This window comes from Lissotriton helveticus, chromosome 12 (genome assembly GCF_964261635.1).
Source record: "Lissotriton helveticus chromosome 12, aLisHel1.1, whole genome shotgun sequence".
Lineage (NCBI taxonomy): Eukaryota > Metazoa > Chordata > Amphibia > Caudata > Salamandridae > Lissotriton > Lissotriton helveticus.
This window is the reverse complement of record NC_136073.1, coordinates 86,629,819-86,648,933: the sequence shown is the minus strand read 5'-3', so window position 1 is coordinate 86,648,933 and position 19,115 is coordinate 86,629,819.

The window sequence follows — 19,115 nt, the reverse complement described above, 5'->3', positions numbered from 1 at the left end:
AACAACGTTGGGCATGGGTATAAGGGGGCATGGTAGGCACTCCCTGACCCTCTAGGTTTTCTGAGGGGGTCTTAGGAGGCCCATATAGGCGAGAAATTTTTTTTAAAAATTTTTCGCGGGGGGAGCGCCCGGTACACGTACCGGGAAGCGTACCGGGGAGTGTACTTTGGTGAAAAATAGTGAAAAAAGTTAGAAAAAGATAATCATTTGGAGTGATCAGAGGTAGGGTAGCTCTGAAAAGAGCTTTTGGGTTCTGTGGCTGATTTAGGTACCTACAAGTAGGTACCAATGCACAGTCTTAAATTCAGGAGGAATATTCTATTCCCCTCATCTGAGAAGTGCACACCATCTCCTCTGTAGATATCTTGCATGTTGTAACGCAAGTTGTTGTTGTATATTGAACCCATTCCATAGTCTCTCATGTAAGCAGAAACAGATTTATTCACATGTTTCCGTGCTTGCTCAAATTGTGGACAAAATTGGTTGGACCAGTTCCATTTCTGTCTTTGGCATATATTGGAATATACCAAGGCAGTTTGAGGAAAAAGTGCCATCAATTGTTCAAAGGTGTCCTTTAAAAGCATTTCCAGACCTACCCCAGTCAAAGTGCCTGAGTCATTTCCACCACAGTGCAGAATTATGAGGTTAGGGTGTGGCAAATGCAAAAAGGTTTTCACCAATGGTATCAATTGGTGACATCTCAATTCTCTCTGGCCAATCCATTTAATGTTCACATTTGGTAAATCAAGGTTGTGAAAATTTCTGGTAGCTGCATACCTTTGAGCCCAGTGGATATAGCTATGTCCAATAATCCAGACAGAATACATGGTGAGAGGAGGTTCTGGTGCAGTCAGATGAAGTGTAGGAATAAAATGGCAGTTGGAACAGTAGGAGTTTGCAACAAAAAAACCTGTGGAGTTTCAGTGCTCTTGAATCACAAGCAATGATTGGTAGATGGAGATAGTTGAAAACTGTAAGTTAGGGTGCATGGTTGTGTTCTGTGTAAGAAGAAATTTGAATGGTTAAAAAAAAGTCGTTTAAAGAAACATTGCACCAGATAAGCTGGTGTATTCACAGGTCAAACATCCTTGCTGAGGTGATTTGCAACATTGTAGAATAAACTTTTAAACCTGAGAGCTCAGTGAGGAGGGAGTTGCTATGGTAACAGGTAGAAAGGGCTGAGGGGGGGAAGGGTGTTGGTTTGAAAATACAGAGGGAAGAGTTTTGATTGGTTACCGTGAGCAATATGTGTGTAGAATTAGAGGTTTTCTGTGCCATTAATGGTTGCAGTGCCTGGAGAACATACCTTTTGGTCTGCTAAAGAAATATTGGTGTGTCTATCTGACACTGTTCTGAATCTCCTAAAGCATTTGTAAAGGTGAGTTATGATTCATTTAGAAAGAGAGTTCAGATTAAGAAGCACATAGGACCTGTGTTGTGTTCCTAAAATGGTAATTGAAAAACGATTTTAGTGCAAATCAATGGGTTTCAGTAGTGAAAATGAATGCTTGTATATAGGATCTGTGCAGTGTTTCTAAAATGTTAATTGAAAAACGATTTTAGTGCAAAACAATGGGTTTTAGTAGTGAAAATGAATGCTTGTAAATAGGATATGTGTTCTGTTCATAAAATATTAAATAAAAATCGATTTTAGGGTAAATTAATGGCTTTCAGTAGTGAAAATGAATGCTTGTACATATGACCTGTGTTCTGTTCATAAAATGGTAATTGGAAAACGATTTTAGTGCAAATCAATGGCTTTAACATTTTTAAGAAGGAATAAATAGTGTGTGCATAATTATATAAAAATATTTGAATCTTTTACAAACATGTCACGTGTTTTACTTCAGATTGGGAAGCAGACTGAGTTTCTTTGCTGTTGGTTTGTTTCATTTTTTGGGTAATGCTTGCTAGGAATGTTTGCAAGAGATAGGAAATGTATTTTGTAAAATAGTGACTTTTCAAGACTGAAATGGATTGATTGTACATAGGACCTGCACTGTGTTTCTAAAATGTTATTGAAAAATCGATTTTGGTGCAAATTAATAGCTTTTACATTTTTGAGAAAGAATAAAAAGTGTGTGCATGATTAAATAAAATAATTTGAAGCTTTCACAATCATGTCACCTGTGTTATCTCAGATTAGGAAGCACACTGAGTTTCTTTGCTGTTGGTTTGTGTTATTTTTTTGGTAATGCTTGGAAGCATTGTTTTCAAGAGAGATGAAATGTATTTTGTAAAATAGTGAGTTTTCAGTAATGAAATGGAATGCTTGTACTCCAGCAATGCATCCTTTCACATGGGGAAAGCTGCATCTGAAAGCGTTTGCCTCAGTCTTACAAATCGATTTTGGTGCAAATTAATAGCTTTTACATTTTTGAGAAAGAATAAAAAGTGTGTGCATGATTAAATAAAATAATTTGAAGCTTTCACAATCATGTCACCTGTGTTATCTCAGATTAGGAAGCACACTGAGCTTCTTTGCTGTTGGTTTGTGTTATATTTTTGGTAATGCTTGGAAGCATTGTTTGCAAGAGAGAGGAAATGTATTTTGTAAAATAGTGAGTTTTCAGTAATGAAATGGAATGCTTGTACTCCTGCAATGCATCCTTTCACATGGGGAAAGCTGCATCTGAAAGCGTTTGCCTCAGTCTTACGCCTGCTGTGAGGCAGGCGCAAGATTTTAACTTAACAGTGTCCTAAAAGTGATGCAGTGAAATCTCATAGATTTTACTGCGTCACTATTATGAGGCTTTTTGAGGGGGAATGCCCCCTCTGTGTACATTACACCTGACAGAAGTATAATGTGGCGCAGAGGTTTAAAAAGTGACGCATCTACCTACATGCGTCACTTTTTAAATATGGAGCAAAAAGGTACATGTTTTATGCCGCAGATGCGTCACAAAAAGTGACGCATTAGCAGTGCAAAACTGACTCAGGGCCTCATAAATGAGGTTCATCTTTTTTTGCACACTACTCCAGTTTAGTCATGTCCACTGCACTCTTGGACACAAGCCTCACCTTTTGTGCTCCCCTGGACAGGCTTCATCTCATCTGCACTCCTGCTTAGGTGTCAGAATCCTATCACATGGGGAAAGCCCTATGTGAAAGCGTTTGCCTCAGTCTTATGCCTGCTGTGAGGCAGGTGCAAGATTTTGATGTAACAGTGTCGTAAAAGTGACGCAGTGAAATCTCATCGATTTCACTGCGTCACTATTACGAGGCTTTTTGCGGAGAAATGACCCCTCTGTGTACATTACACCTGACAGACGTATAATGTGGCACAGAGGTTTAAAAAATGACGCATCTACCTACATGCGTCACTTTTTAATTATGGCGCAAAAAGGTACATGTTTTATGCCGCCGATGCGTCACAAAAAGTGACGCATCAGCAGTGAAAAACTGACACAGGGCCTCATAAATGAGGTTCATCTTTTTTTGCACACAACTCCAGTTTAGTCCTGTCCACTGCACTCTTGGACACAAGCCTCACCTTTTGTGCTCCCCTGGGCAGTCTTCATCTCATCTGCACTCCTGCTTAGGTGTCAGAATCCTATCACATGGGGAAAGAACCATGTGAAAGCGTTTGCCTCAGTCTTATCCCTGCTGTGAGGCAGGTGCAAGATTTTGATGTAACAGTGTCCTAAAAGTGACGCAGTGAAATCTCATAGATTTCACTGCGTCATTATTACGAGGCTTTTTGCGGAGAAATGACCCCTCTGTGTACATTACACTTGACAGAGGTATAATGTGGCGCAGAGGTTTTAAAAATGACGCATCTACCTACATGCGTCACTTTTTAAATATGGCGCAACAAGGCACATGTTTTATGCCGCCAATGCGTCTCAAAAAAGTGACGCATCAGTAGCGCAAAACTGACGCAGGGCTTTATAAATGAGGCTCATCTTTTTCTTGCACACTACTCCAGTGTAGTACTGTCCACTGCACTCTTGGACACAAGCCTCACGTTTTGTGCTCCCCCGGACAGGCTTCATCACATGAGTATTCCTGCTTAGGCCTTATAATTTTTTTTTAGAATAACATTTGAAAAACAATGAAAAGGTCATATGTATAATCTTTTCATTACACTACTAAAATATTTTTGCTGCAAATTAATGAGTTTTACATTTTTGAGAAAGTTTAAATAGTAGGACCTGCACTGTGTTTCTAAAATGTTATTAAAAAGTCGATTTTGGGACTAATCAATGAATTCTACATTTTTGAGAAAGAATAAATAGCGTGTGCATGATTACATAAAAAAATTTGAACTTTTTAGAATCATGTCACCTGTGTTACCTCAGGTTAGGAAGCACACTGAGCTTCTTTGGTGTTGGTTTATGTTATTTTTTTGGTAATGCTTGGTAGCATTGTTTGCAAGAGAGAGGAAATGTACTTTGTAAAATAGTGAGTTTTCAGTAATGAAATGGAATGGTTGTACTCCAGCAATGCATCCTTTCACATGGGGAAAGCTGCATGTGAAAGCGTTTGCCTCAGTCTTATATCTGCTGTGAGGCAGGCGCAAGATTTTGACGTAACAGTGTCCTAAAAGTGACGCAGAGAAATCTCATAGATTTCACTGCGTCACTATTACGAGGCTTTTTGCGTGGGAATGCCCCCTCTGTGTACATTACACCTGACAGATGTATAATGTGGTGTAGAGGTTTAAAAAGTGACGCATCTACCTACATGCGTCACTTTTTAAATATGGCGCAACAAGGCACATGTTTTATGCCGCCAATGCGTCACAAAAAGTGATGCATCAGTAGCGCAAAACTGACGCAGGGCTTTATAAATGAGGCTCATCTTTTTTTGCACACTACTCCAGTTTAGTCCTGTCCACTGCACTCTTGCACACAAGCCTCACGTTTTGTGCTCCCCTGGACAGGCTTCATCACATGAGCAGTCCTGCTTAGGCCTCATAATTTTTTTTTAGAACAAAATTTGAAAAACAGAGAAAAGGTCATATTTCTAAGCTTTTCATTACACTACTGAAACATTTTTGGGCCAAATTAATGTCTTTTACATTTTTGAGAAAGAAGGAATTGTGTGTGCATGATTGCATAAAAAAATTTGACCTTTTCACAATTATGTCACCTGTGTTACCTGAGATTAGGAAGTAGATTGTGCAGATGAGGTGAGACATGTCCAGAGGGACAGAGGAGGTGAGGTCTATGTTCAAGACTGTAGTGGGAGAGAGGCCTTTCCTGAGAAGCATAGGTGGTGAAGCCTGTGTATAAGAGTGCAGTGGACTAGACTTCATGAAGTCTATCCCCTACTGGACTCTTAGACACAGGTCTCATCTTCTTTGTACCTGTGGACAGAGCTGTCTTCCACTATACTCTTCAATACAGGCCTCACCTTTTGTGCACCCCTGGAGAATCCTCACCTGATTTGTAACCCTGAATAGATCATTTGCTTTTTGTCATTGCTTTGTTGTTTGGTAATAGTGGTCTATAATGTGCTATTTTTTTCTTTAACACAGATTGAAATCAAGATTTCAAGAGTAAGCAAACATGCCCTCAGGGGAAAGGAGAAGAAAACAACATAACCGCAAAAAAACAAAAACAGCAACGGAATTACAGCACTCTTCCACAACAAATACTTCCAAAAACAGGAACCAAGCTCCTGGTAAGACAACTGAGGGGTATATTATCAAGGGGTTTATCTCCGCTTTTTTGGCTTTAAAATCCAAGAAAGCGGAGATAAAATTATCTCCATATTACCAAGCTGTCGCTAACACCAGTTAGTGACAGCTAATAGGAGATAGCGACCATCTTGGGCCCCGCTTTGCATGTCAGTGATATTTATCACTAATGACATGCAAAGTGGGCGTGTCAAGATGTTAGTGACTGGAAACAGTCGCTAACATCGCTATCTCCTATTACCAACTTTTGGAGATATTCGCGCTAAGCGCGAATATCTCCAAAAGCTAACACCTGCCCTGAGCAGTTCTTCACCATGTTATCCAATGGGAGGTGGATAACATGGCTAAGAGCATTTGCTCGATAATGCATGAATATCGCTGACTTTTCAGCGATATTCATGCATTGCGGCCGTTTTTTATCGCATTTGCGATAAACCTTGCTAATAGCAAGGTTTATCTGCGATAAAAATCGCCGATGTGCGGCGATAATTTTTGTCTCTAAACAAGTTAGAGACAAAAATTATCGCTAGTTGTTGGTAATATACCCCTAAGTCTTTTATACGGAAGATATGTACATCAAAAAAAAATGTTGGACAGCATGTAGAAAAAGGAAGGAGAGAACCTCAAAGAATCCTACAACTGGAGCAGGAGAGAATAATATAAATAGGAATAGAAGGCAGAATCAGTTTAGAGACATTCGTAAACGAATGTTTCGCAATAGGATGGTTTTAAATTTGTTAAAAAACATTAGGAAAGGTAAACAGAGAGCTGCTTTTTATAAGAAAAAGAAAAGTGTGGAGAAGATTGTTGATCAAGCTTTTGAAGTTAAGAAAAAATTATTTATTTTAATAATCAATAGAATTAGGACACTTAACAAGACAATTGAAGTTTTCAAATCAAACAGTAGATGGAAAAGAGTAATTAATCGGACTAGTTTTTGTAAAGTTTTTTCAGGAGAATGGATGCACAGTTCAAGTTGTGAGCCATTTTTTAATGAGGAGAGTTACTTCCAGGAGAATGATTTAGTGCATGCAGTTGACACTAGTGGTCGAGCGTATGAAGTGAAAGGCGGTTGTCCGATTGAAAAATAGAAACTTGTGCCTAGAGAACCAGAAGAGGTGTTAACTGATGAAGTTTTAGGGAGACGTACTAAGGGTCCAGTGTACACTTGGAAGTGTAGTCGTATTTGTAGTGTGCGACAGGAATCAATTGATTTATTTTGTAGTTTCTTACGTACATATAGTAAGAAAAGTCTAAAGCAGAAAGTGAAGTTGTTGCAAGACTTAGATCCTTGCAGAGTGAGAGAAAACACAGGTTTGCAAGGGCATTCACTGGCTTGTCTTTCTAGAAAAGTCTGTCAGAGTGTTGTTCATCATTTTAGGATGTTAGCAGTGCATCATACCAAAATGAGGAAATTAGTGAGAATGTTGTATTATGCAAAAAGTCCAGCACTTAAGCTTAAACAATTAAACAGTGCTCTTTTGCATGGAACTGAATTAGATGTGAAGAAGATTTGTGAAGAAATTGAGATTTGTTATTTTGGTAAAAAAGAGGATAGTGTAGAAATTGACACAGCAATTCAAGGTAATGTGGAAGACAATGTACAGATTTCAAGTACAGAAAAGTTTGAGCAGGAAATTACCAGGTTTAAGGTGAAATCAAGTGAAAGGCCGAATTTTACTTGTGTGTGTTGTCGACGAAGTCATTATAAGCATCAAACTAGATTAGTTGATTTATACGTAAAAAGTGAAAAGATGAATAATTATGAGTGGAAGGATTTTGCAACTTATTTGTGGGTGGAGAATTGTTTTGATTTGAGTTCTGATCAGCGTATTTGTAAATATTGTTATGATAAATTAAATCAAAACAGAATGCCTGCTAGAGCTGTTCATAATAATCTGGAGTTGGTAGACATTCCCCGTGAATTGATGGATTTAAATACATATGAGTCTATTTGTATTCAATGTGTCCATCCTTTTCAGGCAATTGTTCGCATGGAGCCTAAGATAGGGAAATTGCCTCCTACAGATTTGCAGAGAGGTTTAAAGGGAACAGTTGTTTATTTGCCTCTTGATTTCAAAAAAATATTGATACAATTGGTATAGAAAAAGTAGAAGAGGAACCTTTAGTTATTCTAGTTAATGGGGTTTCGACAAAGAGTAAGAAAATCTGGCAAGATTTAGTGGATGTTAGGAAAGTCAAAAAGGCAACGTTGTATTTAGTCAAAAACAATGAGTATCACAAAGATGTATCTGTTGCAGCAGAGGAAACAGCTGCAGATGAAGACAGTGATTTTTCAGGCGGCCAAATTGAAAAAGTTGATGTGTCTAGAAGTGAAGAAATATATGAACATTATACTGTTCATCCTTTGCATTCCAAAGAAGTAATGGGGAATGCAATTGAATTGTTTCAAATGAAAGCAGCAAAAGGAAGTCCCATTAGTGTATGGGAAGAAAGTTTGGAAGCTCGTTGTTTTCCACAGCTATTTCCAACAGGTCGAGGTGGACGAAATGACGATGGTCCACTTCAAATTCCTGCATCTGAATATCGAACTGTAAGATTATATGCTGAAGATCCAAGGTTTTGTCAATGCATTCCCTATTTGTTTCATCTACTGTATGAAAGTGACTTGTCTGGGCTTTCTTATGCAGTAAACCATATACTGAAAAGTGAAGCACATATGCAAAATGTTTCGGCGAGGGACATTATGGAGAAAGTGAATCTGCAAGATAATATTTTAGAATCTCATCTAATCAATCTCATGGCATGTCAGCGTGGTACAAAGGAGTATTGGTACCGTCGTCATGGAGAATTGAAATGTATGCTAAGAAACTTAGGAACTACTACATGGTTCCTCACTTTTAGCTGTGCCGAGTATGCATGGGACGACTTACTTCAATTTCTACGAGAGGCAAATGCAAATATACAAAATATAGAATTCAAAACACCTGGAGAACTGTGTTCTTTGGATCCTGTGAATGTGTGCAGATATTTCAATCATACATTTGAAGATATGATGTGTTTTATTACCAACAAAAAAAATCCTCCCCTTGGAGAGGTTTTGGATTTCTTTTGGAGAAAGGAGTATCAAGCGAGAGGTGCTCCTCACATACATATGTTGTTGTGGATTAAAGATGCACCCAAATTTGGAACAGATTCGGATGAGACAGTGATGAGCTCCGTTGAAGAGTATTCAACATGTGCTGTTCCAAAAACTACCGAAGAAAACAGTTTAAGGCAACAAGTTTTACGCTTTCAATCCCATCGTTGTGGAAAGTACTGTCGTCGAAAATTCAGAAACAAGGACAAGTTCTACACAAAATGACGTTTTGGCTTTCCACGACCAGTGATTTCTAAAGGAAGAGTAAATAATTTGATGTCTTCTCTGCGACATACTGTGATGAGGAAATCACCAAAAAATACATACAATTTAAAAAGAAACGAAGAGTCCAAGTACATCAACGACTACAACCCAGTGATTTTGTCCATGTGGAATGCTAACATGGATATTCAGTTTGTTGCTGACAACTCTATTGCTGTGGCTCGATATGTGACGTCTTACATCACAAAAAAAGAAAAGACAGAACTGAAGGAAATGTGGGAGGACATTTCACATGAATAGAGTCTAAGCAAGAAATTATACAGTTACAGTCTGAAGATGTTGTCGCATCGAGAAATAGGAGCATATGAATGTTCTGATCGATTGTCGTCAGCAAGTCTCTATGCGAAATCTAGAACCATCATTTGGGTGAGTCTAGGTCTTGCGGCAACACGAAACCGAGTTTTGAAATCTGTACAAGAAATAGAGTATTTGGCGGAGAAAGAACCAGAAAGTACAGATAGTTTGAAGACAAACATGTTGGATACATACTATCCAAATAGAAGTAATCATCTTGAGAACAGTTGTTTGTATGAAGTTCTGCAAAACTATATTTATAAGAGAACCATCAGAGAAGATATTAACAATGGAATATATGCTATCATTGGGTGTGAAGGATGTCTAGTGAGACAGAAAAAAGGCCATTTGATTAATCATCGAAGATTGAGTTGCGAAAATCCAGAGAAAAGGGAATTTTACTATTTAGTTCTTTTGCAACTCTTTAAGCCATGGCGTACAGAAGAGGAACTACTTGGAGATTTTCTGTGTTACGAAGATTCTTTTAATGCAATCAAGGATACCATAGAATGCCCTGTTTTTCCAAATTATCTGCAAATGTTGAACGAAGAAATAGAGCAAGAAGCCACAATTGCTGCAGAGATTGCTAGAGACAGTTCTCAAGACAGTCAGAGTTCTGCTTCATTGAGTCAGGTTCCACTCGGAGGACCAATTATTCAAAATGAAGCTGCCACTGCCATGGATGAGGTGGAAAGAGCTATGGAACAAGCTCAAGATGATGTAGTTAACTTAGAAGATTTGGTGAAACAACTAAACCTTGAGCAGAAACAGATATATGACGAAGTCACAGAACAGATTGTACATGGATTCAGTCATGAGAAAAAAGAGTGCTCATGTACATCATTTAAGCCTGTCCAACTGTACGTGAGTGGAGAAGCGGAAACTGGAAAAAGTTTTCTGATTAAAGCAATTGCAACTTATCTGCAGAAAAGGACGGAATCACCGCTGTCTTGTGTTGTTACCGCTCCAACTGGGCTGGCTGCACATAACATTAAAGGGATTACTTTACATCGTTTACTGATGCTGCCAGTGGAGCATGATAACAAATTGCAATATCACAAGCTATTTGGAGATGCGTGTTCCGAAGTTTCGAGAGTCCTGAAGAAAATGAAACTTCTTATCATTGATGAAGTAAGCATGGTGTCAAATATAATGCTTGCTTTTGTGCATTTGAGAATGCAAGAAATTCTTAGAACAGACTATGATGTCTTATTTGGAGGAAAACACATTATTGTTTTTGGAGATCTACTGCAGTTGACTCCAGTGAAAGGACAACCTGTGTTCAAAATGCTCACGCATGAAGATACCAGGAAGTGCTTAGGAAGCATTGGTAACGTTAATATATGGTTAAACTTCAAATATGCAGAACTGCTTCAAAATATGCGGCTGGCAAAGGATGAAGATTATAAAAATATTTTACAAAATGTAAGAATCGGAAAAGTAAGTCAGCAAGGGAAAGAAGCTTTACATGGACGATTAATTTCAAATTTGTACCCAAATGAAAACATTCTTCCAGAAAATATTTTTAAGAAAATTAACGAGAAGAAATCTGGCATATGTTTGATGCCAACTCTGAAAGAATGTTCCATGTTCAACAACAAAATGTTAAAGTTAGAAAATGAAGAGATAGTGAAACTGGAAGCTACAGATAAAATAGAGCATATGGGAGCAACAATTATTTTGTCTGAAAATTTTAAATCAAAATTGGATTCAATAGAGAAGACTATATCTAAAACTGCTGGTTTTGAAAAGACTCTGATGTGTGTTTAAATTGTCGTATCATTTTGAGAAGGAATTTAAATGTTGAAAGAGGTCTGGTAAATGGAGCAATGGGTCATGTTGTTGGTTTTGTGAATTACAAAAATAGAGATGGAATTGAAATTTTAAAAATTACATTTGATGGCATTGATAAAATAGAACAAATTTGTTGTTGTTCAGCTAGATTTTTGCTCGTGAAAGACTTATATGTTCGGCGAAAACAATTTCCTATTTGTTTGGCATGCGGTGACAATTCATAAGTCTCAAGGTTTAAGTGTAGATAGCGCTTTGGTGAACATTGGAAGTTCTGTGTTTAAAGAGGGTATGGCATATGTGGCATTATCCCGAGTCAGAACTTTATCAGGATTGTACTTGATTGAGTGTGATGAAACAAAGATTTGTGCAGATCTACATTGTGTTAAAGAATACAATAGGTTAAGAAGAGAGTATGCTCCACATTTGCCTCAATATCCTCTGATTGAAAAACGTGTGGTAGGCCGAAAAAGAAGAAATGAGAGTAATTGCAGTGAGGTAGTAGCAAAAAGACAAAAAGTAGACGAAACTGTAATTGTAAGCAGAAGGAAAAAAGATTCTGTTGAGGATGTTGTTGGATTTCAGTTTGAAAACAGTTCTGGTGTCAACTGCTATGCTAATGTAGTGGTTAATGTTGTTTTTTTTCTTCAAAATATACAAGAACAGATTGTTGAAAATCGGGATCAAAGATTGTGTTGTTTGTTGAATTCCGTGTTTGAGAAATGTACCAGTGATAGAGCAAAAATAGAAAGTGTTTCAGAAATTCGAAATCTTCTAGACATATCTACTGGTCAAAATCAATTTTCACAGAATATTGAGCAGGATTGTCAGGAATTTTTAATGTATATGTTTGATGTATTGGAAGATGAAGGTGTAGATATTAAAAATCTTTTTTAGCATTTCTTATCAATGGCAGCATGACTGCGACAACTGTACTTTATCAAGTACTACTAGAATAGACACTGAAAGATTTATATATTTGACTTTACCAGACTGCAAATCAGTGCCTTTTAATAATCTAGTTAAAGCAGCGGATCACAATATGGTGTGTCCCCAATGTAAGTCTACAATGCTGTCCACATTATTTCTACAAAATTATGGTCAGTATGTCATTTTAATGTTCCAACGATGTAGACCTGATGGAACTAAATTGACAACTTCTATTAAACATTTTGTGGCTTCACAGTTATCGATATCAGGAAGAACCTTTGCAACTGCAGCTATTATTTTTCATGATGGTCCTTCTACAACATCAGGGCATTACACATGCTATTTAAAAAGTTGTAAAAGTTGGACCCAATGTAACGAAACTCATTTGACTTTCAAACAACGTTTGCCTTTTGGCTTAAAAAATTCATACCTAGTGTTTTTACAACCAAAATGTAGGTAAAGGTAATTGGCCTATGAAGACGGGAGCAGTTAATAAAGGTTATTTTGCTGTTTAAAAATATATTCTGAGTAAAAGTGATCCAGGTAATATAAAAAATTGACTTGTAATATAGGTACTGTAAGTGGATCTCATAGTAAGTGATATTAGAATTATACAAAATGATGAACATGAGTGAGTCAGAGATGGTTTTAGAAATACTTAAATATTGTGAATATGTTGTATGAGCCTTTCTTTCAGAACGTCGGAAAAAAGGTCATTTCAGAGTTTCTTTGAATTAATTTGAAAATATACTCATACATCTGACACTATTTGGCCAAAAGGAAAGGTACAGGAATGAGTAAAGAGTCATGACTGAAAAAAAGGAGTATATGAAAATAATGAAAATATTGCAGATGTTCTTGGAGCTTTTCTTCTAGAAAGTCGATGAAATTGATTTTTTACTGAACAGCAAAGTACTTTGCAACGAGAAAAGGACCTCCATGATATACTATTTGGCCTCAAGGAAAAGTAAGTCAATCCAAGATTAGTGTACATTTGTCATTTGTCAGTATCTAAGGGTTTTTTTAAAACACAGGGTCATATTACCAAGCAATAGCGATAGTTATCGCTATTGCTTGGTTAGAGACAAAAATTTACCGCTAAGCTGCGGCGATTTTTATCGCAGATAATCCTTGGTATTACCAAGGTTTATCGCAAATGCGATAAAAAACGGCCGCAATGCATGAATATCGCTGAAAAGTCAGCGATATTCATGCATTACCGAGCTAATGCTCTTAGCCATGTTATCCACCTCCCATTGGATAACATGGCTAAGAACTGCTCAGTGCTGAAACAAAAACAGGGGTTATGCCCACATTACCCTCCCATACCTGGACAAGGAGCATCAAAAGATGAAAAAGTAGAACAAACTAGTATTGAGGGATAAATTCAATTTATAATTTTGAAACATGAAAAGATTAATTATCCTGTTCTATATAACTAAATATATAACAAATCACTTTACAAAAATCAGAGGACGTATAAACATGTACATGTAAAAGGAGATGGTGCAAAACAACTGTATATAAAGAAAACAAATTCACTATATACACACAATACAATGCATTATATACAAATCACAAATACACTATATACATTACATATATATACACAAAGGTGTACCCAAATACAGATCTCAATGGATGACCTATCACACAATGTATACACTCTTAACTTCGAGTGATATAACTCTATAATGGAGATTCCCAATATGCCTGAGATGTAACTTCTCTCAAACTCTCTTTTGAAAAAGGCGCCTGAATATATAAGCAATGATAAAATAAGCAGGGACTCCTAATCACAAGGGTGTCGACGCTGTCGCGGTCGCGTTTCCGCCACTGGAATCTTTTATGGCTTCATCAGGACAAGGGTACTACAACAACATTAAATAAAGCAAAATTAATCACACTAATACATAGCCATATCTATTCTCTCACCCGTCTGTAGCAGTGCAGTGCCACTCGTGCCCAAAGGACAGTGCTCATAAATCATATAGCTCCTCACCCAAAACAAACAATACTATAATAGGACCCACGTGAGCCTATGGTGAAAGAAAAGAAAAGAGGAGACAAGGGGAAAGCACCAATACCAAAGGAACAACCAATTATTCCATGAGAGATTCGAACCCAACTGTGAACAAGAGTGGAATTTCGGCAAATGAATAAATAGAAGGGTGTGAGATAAAAAAGGCAATTAAGAACCCCAACCAAGAGATACAAAGTAGAGCGCACTACAAGCCACCCCATATCCTGGGTTATAAATACCTGAAGACAAAAAACTCGCGCTCATCCAATAGGTGGCCACCCATGAAGGTGAAGTAGATATTAATCCAATGGGCACCAGCGCCCATAGAGCACTAAACACAAAGTATGGAAGTAATATTATAACAATATCGTCGCTATACACCGGTGAAAAGATCACAAGTCAAAGAGATGCAAAACACACATTAAAAGGGTACCTTAATGGAACAAGTCGATGTCCCACAAGTAGATATCCGGCTTCAGAAAGTTAATTAGTATATCCGAAACCCGAGTCGAGGCAACTGCACTCGTTCCTAAAAAGGGGGGGGGACAGACTAATCAGGAAAAACCTAGTTCTATTTGCAGGGTCGTGGTTTTTTTTTGGACAGTAACCACACAACTAACGTTAAGGAAAAATCGGGCTGCAATACTTACAGAAAAACAGGCAGCCAAGCATTAATCTATGGTCCATCCACGTTAATCACCCGGAGAAACACTTCCGCGTCTACACAGGCGACTCACAATCGCCATTATGTGGAAAGGCGTTCTCAGAGAGCGCGCAGGTGCGTCCACGGCGTCCTAAACATGGACAAGGGGCTACCCTGCTCAAAGAACGAGCAGCAAAAATAAACAAAGGACAGCCTCATCTTTATCAAGTCCCTCAATAATAAAAAGAGCGAACAACGGATCGTGCCGGTGGCAGCAACAAGGGCAAAAAAAGGGGGGGGGGGGAAGAGACCACCTGCAGTACTGAATACAGCGGAATTAAAAAACATCTCAAACAAAAACAACGTGACCAAAACACAAAAAATATATATAAAACCAATATATATATATATATATATAGGGAAACCACGAAAATATGTGTATAAATCTACCCGTCACCAAAAGGCATGGGCCGAGGATCATATGCACTGCACAACCACACAGGGATTTACAATCTAAGAATATCCACCTGCAACAAAGTCTAGCAAACAAATCTCTCCCACCTTATATAAAAAATGATAAAAGGCAATAAAGAGGACTTATTAAATCAAAGTAGCAAACTAGCAACATACATCAGTGATCTGAAAAATCCTAAGGCTTCAAGGAACATGTCCAGGGAGAGCCCTCCCTGGGTGCCTTTCTCCGGAACTGCTCAGGGCAGGTGTTAGCTTTTGGAGATATTCGCGCTTAGCGCGAATATCTCCAAAAGTTGGTAATAGGAGATAGCGATGTTAGCTACTGTTTCCAGTCGCTAACATCTTGGCACGCCCACTTTGCATGTCATTAGTGATAAATATCACTGACATGCAAAGTGGGGCCCAAGATGGTCGCTATCTCCTACTAGCTGTCGCTAACTGGTGTTAGCGACAGCTAGGTATTAGGGAGATCATTTTATCTCCGCTTTCTTGGCTTTTAAAGCCAATAAAGCGGAGATAAACCCCCTTGATAATATGCACCACAATCTTTTAGATTGTGTTTTTTTTTCCCCGCTGTCATATGATGAGTAATTTGAACTCACTGTTTTAAGTGAAATTCAATATATTCTGAGAACAGCAAAAATAAACTATGTAACATGTTGTACAAGTTATTCTATACTTTGGATTGTGTAAATTAAATTGTATTCCCATTCTCTGACACTCACTTTCCTTTTTCCATCCTCTTTCAGCTCTTTTTACTCACTTATAATGTCTTTCTCTCACTCTCTGTAACCCCCGTTCCTTTACTCCACTTCTTTGACAAGCCCTCATTCTTATTTCAACTGTCTGCATCCCCTCTCTCCCTTGCATAACTTATCAGCTTTCAGTCTCTCTGCTTTACTTCCCTTTTCCGTATTTTCCTCCTTTGTCTTTTAGTAATTCCTGTTTACTCACTCAGCAGTATTATCGCACTCTATCACTATAAATCAGCCACTCTCCCTCGCCTATTTTTGTTTGCTCCTTACTTTTGACCTTTTCTCTCTATTTTTCGTTCACTACTTCTATGTCCTCAGTGCCCTACTCTCCTTGTGTTATGTTCACTTGTGTTTATGTTTTCCGTCTCAGTCATTATCTTTTTACTTACTACTGTTTCCTGATTTAGTTTTGCTAACTCACATTGTTTTAGTATATTTCTTACATTCAGTTCATTTCTCTGTTCTTCTCTTCCTCTCTGTCAGTGAATCTATATGCCTTACTCTTAGTAATTTGCTCTCATTCTATTTCTTTTTTTCTCTTTTTATCCTTCTACCTTACTTTATTTCCCTTTCTGTGTCCTTCACTCTTACTTTATTTCTGTATACACTGTTATGATTTTTAACCTCTTCATTTGTATATTTTAATTTAAAATACACATTTTACTAATTATAACTTATTTTTCTTCTCTCTTTCACAGATACAAAGTGCAGTAAAAAAAATAATTAAAGTTACATTTATTATATGGTAAGTATGACTAAAAACATGTACTTTGTCATCACCCTTTGCTTTAAGCTTACTAATATTTTCTCAACCAACCTCACTCCTGTGTCTTTATTCTGCTTACCACACTTATTCTTATTCTCCATGTTTACTCCAATTTCCCTATTTCCCCTCTCATATTCAACTTCTTTCAATCCCTATTCTTTACTTCACTTACCCTCTGCTCCCTTCCTTTGCTTCTTCACTCATTTTGCTTTCCTTAATTATTTATCTTACTCCTACACACACACCTCATCCCCCTCTCAACACATACACACACCTCTAACATACACCCCACACACACACCACACATACACCTCATACACACAAAAAATCCCCCCACAGACACTCTTCACATACACACACACATTCCATACACACACATACATCGCACACATATACACCCCACACCCATACACTCCTCACACATACTTCACACACCCTCACCTCTACCCACACCAAAACACCCCACACGGCCACACCCACAGACACACCTTACACACCCACACCCCGACCTACAGCCACTGACTCCCTATAAGTCACACACCCTGCATTACTTATCTTTCTTTGCTGTTTCACTCAAATCCATTCTGGTACTGTTTTCTTTACTCTCTTTGTCCTTTCTCTTTGTCACTCCCCATGTCTTATCCTAATTCAATTTTTCACCCTCTTTCACTCCTCTTTACTTACACTAACTGGTCTTTTCTTACCCTCACTCACCGTTCTTCATTTATCCCGGTTACGCCACTACCCTTCATTCTCAATTTTTTACTGTCCTTTCTTTTTCTTTCAACACCCACTCACATTCTCCCACTTTTCTCACTTTCACCCTATTACACCTTCTCTGTTTTTTACTATGTAATAAACAATCCCTCTGTGTTCATCCTGTAGCTCTCTTTCTCTTAACATTACTCTCTTTGTGTTCTTCCCTCATGCTAACTCCTTCATTACATTTTTTTTCCTATTTTTTGGGGGGGCGCACCCCGGTGCGCGTACCCTAAGAAAAAAACATTGACAGAGATTTATTAAAAATATAGGTTTATTTTTATAAATGAAAGGTAGTTCTAAAAATAACTGTTTTTTTTCTTCTTTTTGTTGTTTTATATTTTTTTTAAATGTTGTTTTGAACATTTTGTACTTTTTTTGGCTTTTCAAAAGAGTTTTATATTTTTTTTGTATTTTTTATGGGGAGAAACAAAAAACAGGGAATTGTAAATGGCTCAACAGGAGCAAAAAACAAAAAACTGAAAAAAATACTTTTTTGGGGGCAATTGTGATTGTCACCAGCAAGGACGACGAGCTTTACGCTCTTTTCACCATAGGCGATGAGCTTGCCACATTCAATGCATGTGATTCTAAAATCAGCAAATCGTGGCTGAATACAAGGCATTGTCTCCGTTGTTTCTGGTCCCGATTCAGTGGGTTGCTTTCTTTTGGAGCTGGTCCTTGAACACTGGGGGAGGTGACTGGCCAGTTCCCTGATCTCTGCACGAGAATAGTTGTTAGGATGCTTCCGGGTCATGTGTCGAATCATGGTATTATTACCAAATGAATATTTTTTGTCTGGATTGCCCCTTGAGAGTTGTTCGCCACAGATTAGGCAAGTTACCTTGGCCGCATTCACTTTTTTCTTGCCCTCTGGGAGTGAAAAAAACTCCCATACAATGTGTTCTTTTGGCTTGTATGGGGTATTTTGTTCAGGCAGCCATCTTCTCCCCTCCTCCTCCTCCTCTTCCTCCTCCTCCTCTTCTTCACCACCAATGTATTGTTGTGGTGGTCCTCTTGGTGATGGTGGTGGTGGTGGTGCAGATGCTCCAGCTGTTGCTGCTACAGTAGCCATTTCAAAGTACAAAAGAATTGTCTCTATAGATGAAACAGGTCTTCCTCAGTCAAAGGACAAAGTCAGAATAAGGAAGAAAGGTGGGGTTTTCATCATTTGGGGAAAAAAACTGTCCTGAACCAATCAGAAGTGTTATTTTCAGGTCACAAGACCCAGGCTTTACTCATTTGGGAAAAAAACTGTCCTGAACCAATCAGAAGTGTTATTTTCAGATCACAAGACCCAGGCTTTACTCATTTGGAAACCAAAACTGTTCTGCACCAATAGAAAGTGTTATTTTCTGGTCACATGACCCGACGCGCTTACGCTACGCGCCCCGGGGCGCGCCCGCGGGTGCGTAGCGTAAGCGTGTCAGGACGTTCCGCGATCGTATGCGATCGCGTGCTTTCGGTTGCGATTACGCTGTGCTTCATATGACGCATCACGCGTCTACGCGAAACGTCACGATGTTGTTTTCGTTCGCGAGAATTGCGCTAACGGGACGCTCCCCGGTACGCGACCCAGGGCGCGCCCCAAGTTAAAAATTAAAAAAAATTAAAAAAAATTGACATAATTATACAATATAAAATTTGTTTTAAA